The sequence below is a fragment of the Saccoglossus kowalevskii genome, chromosome 4 (genome assembly GCF_978046115.1).
Source record: "Saccoglossus kowalevskii chromosome 4, keSacKowa6.1, whole genome shotgun sequence".
In the NCBI taxonomy this organism is placed as follows: Eukaryota; Metazoa; Hemichordata; class Enteropneusta; family Harrimaniidae; genus Saccoglossus; species Saccoglossus kowalevskii.
In genome coordinates, this window is record NC_140644.1 from 35,364,852 (window position 1) to 35,373,294 (window position 8,443).

The 8,443-nt window shown below is 36.2% G+C and overlaps 1 long non-coding RNA gene across 1 annotated transcript; it reads left to right on the forward strand.

The window, feature by feature from the left end:
* The first annotated feature begins 5,860 nt into the window (after positions 1-5,860).
* On the forward strand, positions 5,861-8,072 carry LOC146747367 (uncharacterized). Its single transcript, XR_014929219.1, has 3 exons — positions 5,861-6,172; positions 6,439-6,527; positions 6,950-8,072. It is a non-coding gene; the product is annotated as an uncharacterized LOC146747367 (long non-coding RNA).
* Positions 8,073-8,443: the final 371 nt, after the last annotated feature.

The following is an 8,443-nucleotide window of genomic DNA, read 5'->3' on the forward strand; positions in this document are numbered from 1 at the left end:
TTGCAGAATCAATTTAGAGTGTACACAAGCTGCATCGTGTTTGTAAACACTAAATCTCAAGTTTTGTTCCTGAAAATATGCATTTGTACTGTTCACTACTAAAATGGACATAGTAAAATCTGCAAACTTTTCTTTTGGAAATTGTGTTCTCCGTTGGAAATTATGGTGTTTATGAACAAATTGCAGCTTATTGTTTTTGTCAGGTAAATGCATCCACACTCACGTGATATAATGGTAATACTATCATTATGCACGAATGATTCGAGAACCCGATAGAATTAGTAACAAACAAGCCAATACAGAAACAAACATGCACACTGAAAACTATTGATATTATTTTGGAATTAATGAACATTATTTCAGCTCACATGTGATGCTCATATGGTACGGTTCACAAGACCGTCAATGTAATGCGACCAGTCGCCACAAACTGCTGGAGTGAATGCACAAATGTTATACTTTAGCAGCCAATAAACTTATATAACATTCGAAGAGAACACATAGCATCTCACACGTTTCGTATTTGTGACAAGTAAAGCACATACAATTCAAACGCTGTTTTCGTTCACCCGTTTTCGTATTCTTGACTTCATCGTAGAAACATCGTTACAGCTTAATTGTTCATCACATACTATGTTTAAATTGTAGTTACATTTAGACAGTTATTTGCGAGATAATATTATTCTCCCATAACATAAACACACTAACAGACATTTTAAATTGCACAATATGTATCGGCTTTACAATTAAGTCTATTGTTTGCTGTCAAACTAAATGTTTATAGGATTCTGCTGTGTGTGTATGCACATGCGTGTGTATGTGTATCTGTGTGTGCTAAAACATAAATGTACAAATGTTTACTTTGCACATTTGAACACAAACGACCATACTGTTTTTCTTAATATTGATGACTTGCCCGTTTCGACGCATGTATATTACAATTTAATATTTTGGACGTGAGTATTATATGGGCAATAAAAGAGAATGCCCATGCTCAACTTCAATAAGTAAACTCCGATAGTATCAGATGTGTCTATTTATTCTAATTTTAAATTATTTTATTGTTTAAAGGTAGACGCGAGCGACCCAACGGGTAAATATAATCTTTTTTTTTCTTGTACATATTGTTCGCGAACAAAAAAACCTGTCGTTGTCGCAGATAAGCTAGTAAATTTTCGAAAACAACGGGTACCCGATCACACAAATCGTGTTTCCCTCGTTCATGTCATACGTCATAAATTAGTTTCACGTCAATCGAATTGTCTTTTTAAAATCATTATAAATTATTAACCATGAACGAATCCACTTTTGCTTTGTTTCAATGTCACTCGAGTCCTTTGTTCACGTATGTGATTTTATACATCCTGGCCTGGCTAAATATAGGCTTGAGGCACCTAGCGATTGAATCGGGTTGATGAAAACGAGCATATTGCAATATTTGTACTCTGACGGAAAGCGGTTGCAACGACGGTCACTGCTCATTGTCCCCGTGCATACTTACTCGCAATAGCCTGCGCATTGTTTGCAGTTGAAGTATATATGTGTTTTTGAACTAGTCGTATTGGATCGCACAAGCAACAAGTTCTATGTCTTCACTGAATCACCGGTTTTGAGTTGGTCTGATGCTAAATTGAAATGCGAGGACTTTCAAGGTAATGGGCAGTTGGCGAGAATCGACTCGGCCGTTCTGCACAGAAGATTCAGACGGCATATTAGGGAATATGATATGCGCCCGAGAGGTAATGGATATTGGATAAATGGGAATGATATGGATACACCAGAACCTGAAGATGGTGTTGTGCTTTGGAAGTACACAGATGGCACCGAGATTAGTTACTATAAATGGTATTCAAAGAAGAGAAATGGTGTTGTATATTCACAACCGAACAACAATTGTCAGGAAAACGAGAATGGACAAGATTGTCTCCAAATATGGTGAGTTCACACACATATTTGAAAACAAATCACTATCAAAAAAAATGAAAAATGACGTGGATTTGGTTTCAAATAGTGGTTTGAACTGTTATTCATACACACTAGCACTTCTGACATTAATTGCATTGGTGATATAGAAGTATTTTTTTATTATTACGGATTGGTGTATAAAAGATATATTCGTGGTGTTGTATCGAACATGTATAACTAGATATCTTATGAAATCAGTGACCTGCATTAAATCACGCATGATGTACAAATTACATCAATCTAATTTTAGTGCACTATGCGCTACCATGTCCTTGTATCCATGATTAAAGTGCGGGTGATATATGATTGATATAGCGTTATTGAAGTCACTAAGTATCACGCATTTGTTTTATGAAGATTAGATAAAAACAATAATGTCGATACACGCATGTATAACGGTTGAAATGTTGTTACAAGAGCTTTCGCTAAACTGTAGCCGTGTATAATTTACAATCACAGCGAATGAAGGCAGTCACTCTACAGACCCACATTGTACTCATTTGCTGTGGTTTACACACCATAAGATATGTATTTAAGTCTGCTGACTGTGGAATTTCTTCTCGCTTCATATCTTATTGTTATTCTCTGTTATTCTTATCAGTGATTGAATTCAAACACTAGGTTGTTCTTGCTTGATATGGCTGCTCATATAAGTCGTTCGTATTTAACATGATTGTTGCTGGAAATGAATTGCCCAAGCAACATCAAATATTCTGACAAAAGCAATATAAATAACCAAACGTAACTTTAGCTTCTTTTTAACGTCTCGTCAATCATGTCCTTTATTGTGAACTTCCATTGTCAAAAATATACGAAATATGAATAGTGTGGTGAATTGGAAATTGAACATTATTTTTTCGACATTTTCTTTTCAGGGAGGAACCGCAAACTAAACCTGTATGGAATTTTGATGATGCATATTGTGATGATGAAAAGTCATTTATTTGTCAATATGAAGGTAGGTCAAGAGTAAGTCCAAAATTAGGCGCAAAGTCAGTGAATACCTGCTCTTGTATTGAAACCAGATATGGAAGCCTTATGGACTTTCTCGGCTGATACGTTATATTACTGCTGTCGGTTGTTTTCTAGACTTGCGCTTACTGGCTCACGGCTCACGTTGTAGATCTTTCTGACCACTGAAGTTTGCATGCTAGCATGTGGCATTTTAAATATTGTCTTAGAATTTAAACCAAATGAATTCATCTGTACGCATTCATGTAGCCTGGTAAAGAATTAACAAAACAACGCATCTCATCTCATCTCACGCATCATATCATATCGTATCGTATCGTATTGTATTGTATTGTATTGTATTGTATTGTATTGTATTGTATTGTGATTTTTGATTTACGGGTATGTAAAACGAAGTTACATTAACGGGTGTAACTGATAACTTTTCCAATGAAATCCTTAGCACCCCGTTGGCAGGCCAGCCACACTGGTTCTCACCACAAGAGGTTACGATCCTCCCTGCCAAATGCTAAGAACAACTGAAACTAATATATACATATTTACATGAAAATTTTCCACCTATGCGGATCTGTTTGTGCAAGAGTATTACGACCGTGCGCCTTTACTGACGTCAACCAAACTTGTTATATGGGAAGTTGGCACCCAAGGCTCACAGGTGCTACACCTTGCCCAAGGGTGACCTGGAGGTAGTTGTGGCAACGGGTAACCTCATTCTCCCACGTCCATAGACTCCACAACCGGATGTAGTTTAAAATCTTGCCCAGGACACATATATACATATTTAAATAAACCTAAACGTTGCCTTTAATAGGTAATACCTCACACGTGAGGCTGAGTTGGTGCAAGGCTTTTATGACCGTATGCCCTTATTGACGTCAACCAAACTCATTATATGGGAAGTTGGCACCCAAGGCTGACAGGTACTACACCTTGCCCAAGTATGACCTGGAGGTAGTTGTGGCAAGGGGTAACCTCATTCTCCCAAGTACAAAAACTCCACAATTACATTTAAAACTGAACTTTTATTAACATGTTTACAATGGTATAATTAATTAATTCGAATAATTTAGTTAAAAATAAGACCTTCAAACTTTACCTTGTAATACTACCTTCAAACACAATCGATCGCGGTTGCTGGTTGTTGTTGGTATGTGTTCTACCACGATAGCTGATTTCCAACTGTTTCCTCGTCAGGATAATAATAGTCTCGATTACGAACGTTGCCAGATTTTAGGTCGTAACCATTTGCTAAATCTCATAACTCTTGGTCAACATCGTGTGTTGCTTGTTTTCCAACGTAATCAAAACACCATGACGTTCCACAGCCTCCATTGTTATCGTTTACAGCGAGAGTGTGAATGAGCTAACATAGAAATACTCAAACTACATGGACGTACTTCATTTTTATGGAAAAACCTTTGGAATATATATTTGCGGAATAATATTTTATTATGATTTGTATTGAAATGCGCTGAAAACTAATGCAAACATTTCGAATGAATTTCGTGTATTTACACTGCCCAGCTGTAAAATATAATAAATAAATATAAAATAAGATGACTTTGAAACAATGCAGTAAGCGAGGTACTTGAACACATATAACAATAGTAATCAGTAGATAACACATTTGCAGGCCTTGTAACAGTACAAGGTAGGCAATCTGACTATTTGTCCTGGTTTGTTACCTTATAAGTGCTGTGCATGTTTCCTTTATTTACATTCAACAGGTACAACAGCAATGGATGGAAATTAGATGACATACCATGTCAATTTAATATGAAGTACATATGCGAGGATTAAACAGTAAGCCAACTAATACTACAATGTGAACTATATAATATTTAAAATATGTTAAATTATTCTCGATATGAACATTAGTCGCATCTTCCACAATTATTAAATTATCCTGTAATAGATTGATCGATTTCTACATTTACTGTATTGTACACTTTATCTGTCAGACGAACAGTCTATTTTAATGCAATATTGTAGTCTTCCTCATTTGCAATTGCAAATTCAATAGTGCGAAATGTTGTGTATGCGAACGATCTTTGTTAACTCTTGTTTCTTATGGTCATGTATTTTTTTCTGGAAGTTAAAGGTTAATTACTCACCTTTTCCCGGCCGTATTCTGCAAACCTGTCACGTGACTACTACTATAATAATGAATCGTATTTTAGCAGAGCATTAAATTTATCTCAGATAGAATCATGCATGAGTGTGTGTCTTTTTCCCCCGACTACTGCTCCTCACAAAGACTAACAGGAGATTATATCCAATGCGTAAACACCCATGGCCGAACGAAAGTTCAATTCAGTTTGATCAGAAACGAACGGAACAGTGCCCTCAAATACTTAGTATAAAAAACAAGGCTGAAAACGATTTTGGTGTTGTTTCTTTACATGTAACGATGCCGTTGAGCTGAGAGAGAAATACTAGTAGTAGTGCATTGGTGTTAGGATTGAGGTACAAATATTTTGAATGAATAGGAACACGGCAGCTAAAAAGTGCTGCAACCTATTCGCCCAAGTTGTCATGCAAACTTAACATTTCGTAATTGTCCAACAGTTGTGATATGTGAAATATTTGTCAATCTAAACCTACTAGGAACACGTCACCGTACGATGAGCCGAATGCGTATACACGGCCATTTTTGCTGACTCGAGCTGGCTCAATCCGTAGGCTCCGATAAAATGCTGTCGTGTGAACCTCAGACTAGTAATACAACAGACTCGCAACGCGGCGTTTTCTTTTGAAGTAATGCGTGCCACGTTTGTTTAGGTTATCAGTTATTATCGTATCGAGTAAACGTTGCTGAGCAACAAGATTATCATTAGATCTCACAAAAAAACACGAGATCTATTCATATTACTACCAATTATCGCGATGCATCGCGAGACATAAACACAGGAAGTGGCGCAGACGACAGTAGTTGTCAGTGAACTGCAGTGAACATCGAAAATCGCATTTACGGAAAAATTTGGCGAATCCGAGGACGATAATTACGACTGGGAAGCTATTTTAGGAGAACATTTTGACGAAGACGTTGACGAAGATAATGACAATTTCTCTGAAGAACTTGGCAGTCCTAGATCGGCAACATCTGAGCGATCTCGTGAAGCCTCAAAGTTGCAGAGTTCCTTTTTCGTTTGTCCTGTATGTGAGAAGACACTAAAATCGCCCTCTGGTTTTACTAACCACGTACGTGTGCATAAGTCAACAGAGAAATTTATTGGTAAGGCAAATGCTTTTGGGTCATTTAGTTTAGTTTTGTTCGAATTGCAATTCAAACTTTGCGTCTCACTGTTTGGGGCACCGCTATTTGTACCGGTAATTACGAAGGGGAGAGTCTGTAGTTGTTTTTTGTAGCATCATGGTTTCAAAACCACTACTTACTGTGTTAATTTCCCAATTTTCGTAATGGCCTGCTAGGGTAGTAAACATTTTCTTATTTTTCCAACCAAAAATGTTATTTAATAATGTAACACTTTTCCTTTGTAGCAGCAGATTATGTTCAGCATACCACTGTTCAGTTAACTTCAAATGACAAGCCTACTCGGAATGGAGATAATGGCAAAAAAATACTACAAGTATGTATTATAGTTTATCCAATATGTAATTTACTTTCTAGATTCTAATAAGGTGAGACATTGACTCTGTAGTGAATTTAACATTGTGCAAAAAATATTCATATTTCTTTAAATTGACATTTTTTTACAATCTCAAATAAAAGTTGTTTTTGTTGCTAGTAAAAAAAAATAACATGATATTTCTGAACAGTGCAAATGGATGTGTGTACTTTAAGATACAGTGAAATCTGTCCAAACTGAACACCAAACAGGCTGATGAACCTTTTCAGAATACAGGAAAATCTATTAAGAAAGGAATTTTGAAAATGTTTTATTTATACAGGTTTCCAGTTTTTACTGTATCTCTTAACACAAATCAAGATAATGTAAATAAGAAATTTTTAATAATAATTATTTTAAAATAATTTATTTGTAAATTTCAGAGCATGAATTCAGGAGACAAGACTTTTCTGTGAAATCTACACTTAATGTATTAAAACCAGGTATTGCTGTTGTACTGAATGAGATTGCAAATTCCACATTCAACAAGCTAAAGAGTTCAGCACATGGAAATGAAATTTCGAATATTGCTGCCAGTGCCAAGGTTAACTATGAGCAACATGTCGAATACGCTGTAATTCAGTCGGAGCTTGAAGTGGCTTCTCAAACACTTTGTCTTCAACAGAACAAGAAGCTCTTCGATATATATGAGGATACATTGTTAGGATACTCATAAAGAGGTTTTCCAAGTTGGGGTCTGCTAAGGCAACACTGTTTCTCCCTATAGTGAAGCGGATGATTTGCAGTGGAAATGGTAGTTTTTATTTAACATCTACCAGACATTAGATTGAAAAGCAAGATCTTGGTGGTTTAATTCAGCCCTGTGACCAGGTCTTTTTCCTTGTTAGAAATGTTGACAGGTTGATCAAACTGTCATACATTCGAAACTCTGCTAGGATAATTACACAAATAGACATAGACAAATTCAAAGAACTTGTTTTAAATGATAAAGTTGTTTTAACCTACTGGTCTAAGCTTGCACACACATTGATGATTTAAAATTTGAATTACTCTCAGTCATGTGCATGATGTTTACACGCGTTCACGGTAAATCACTTTTTTTTCATGTAAAGGAAAAAGTACCAACAAGCCACAAACAAAACCGTCAGGAGACAGAAGGGTGTCCGGAAGAACCTGAAAAGACTGTAAGACTTTGTGCATCAGAAACATATTTATGTGTATTACTCCCAGTGGAAAAAATGCATGCACTTATAAATGGTTAAATACATTACTAATGTTGGGAATTATTTTTAAGACCTTTGTAAACAAAATTCTTTTATAATCTTTCCTGCCATTTTTAATCAGATTTTGAATGCAGGATTCATGAATTGCGTAAAAACAATTGCATCTTCTTATTAACACCCCCCGCTTCTTTACAAAGCATAGGCACTTTTAAAATTGACTTTACATGTTGAGTTACATTTCTTCTCATCATGAATATGGAAACATTTTGAAAAAGTGTTGTCTATGAATGCAAGTGAAATAAATAATTTTATGTAAAAGCAATTGCATCTTTTCTGTGTTAACCCCCCCCTAAACACACACACCCACTGACAATTAGACACGTCGAGCTTGCTTTGCAAGTGGAGTGTTGTCAATGAATCTGAGTGGCTGTCTATGAACAGTTGTGTTGCCAGTAACAGGTGCCAATAGTTGGGATCCTTGCACCCTCAGGTTGACTGTGTTATTGCTGTATTGCTGACTGGTGGGGTTTTCATTACATCCTCCAGCTTGTCGATGCTTGCCAAACCATTGCTCTAGTGGATCTTGATTGAAATATGAATTTAGCTCCTCTCTGTAGCATAAACTTTGCTGCCTCAACGAATGAATGAACTGAAAAATACAAATCAATTACTGGGCTACTGAGCATGCAGTAA